The 812-nt window shown below is 54.8% G+C and overlaps 1 non-coding gene across 1 annotated transcript; it reads right to left on the bottom strand.

The window, feature by feature from the left end:
* Window positions 1–369: 369 nt before the first annotated feature.
* Window positions 370–455, bottom strand: TRNAY-GUA (transfer RNA tyrosine (anticodon GUA)). Its single transcript is given in 2 exon segments — window positions 370–405; window positions 419–455. It is a non-coding gene; the product is annotated as a tRNA-Tyr (tRNA).
* Window positions 456–812: the final 357 nt, after the last annotated feature.

Here is an 812-nt window from a genome sequence, read left to right as displayed (position 1 = left end):
ACACGCTCTCTCCCACGATACACACACAATCACACTCCTCCCTCACACCTCACAGCAACCCTCTCGCCTCCCAGCAGACGCTCTCAGCAGCATCCCCTGATGCCAGAGTCACTACAACCAGCTCCCAGGGCTGCTCCAGCCCAGGGGCCCCCGGCTCTGTCTGATGAGGGGGCATTGCAGCGGGGGCTGCACACAGGGAGGGGGGGCGGGCGGGAGACTCTCCCACAAGCCGCCTGCCCCAGCCGGAGGAGAGAGCTGTGCTGTAAAGGTGAAGAGAGGAGGCAGGAAAAGCCCAGGTGTGTGAGGGTCTGAGAAAGAGGCGCTTTCTATTGTGAAGCAGAGGGAAAAAAAGTGAAGAGTTTGCAAAAATCCTTCGAGCCGGATTTGAACCAGCGACCTAAGGATAACAGACACTCCACTACAGTCCTCCGCTCTACCAACTGAGCTATCGAAGGCTAGGTTGGGAGGATATGACAAGGCGCTATATGACATGAGGAGCCATCTACCCCGCATTCTGCTTCTAAACACCAACTCAAGGGCTTGAGAAAACACCAAACCCTCCAATGGAGACTTTCCTTTCCTAAACAAAGCAAGCAAAGGAAAAGAGACAGGCCACCTGCGTTTCTCAAAGCTTCTTCCAAATGCTAAGACATCGCTTAGCGCACCTTAGAACAACCAGTCCAGACACAGTTACAGTTACAAACTACCTTATAAACGCCTCTCAAGGGCGACTGTGACTGGTGCCCCGGACAAAACACCCCCCTTCTCTCCAGGCCCCCAGGTGGAAGAATAGGAGACCTCACCCGGAGGAT

Source organism: Lissotriton helveticus, chromosome 1_2, assembly GCF_964261635.1.
Source record: "Lissotriton helveticus chromosome 1_2, aLisHel1.1, whole genome shotgun sequence".
NCBI lineage: Eukaryota > Metazoa > Chordata > Amphibia > Caudata > Salamandridae > Lissotriton > Lissotriton helveticus.
This window is presented reverse-complemented; position numbering and strand designations above follow the sequence as displayed.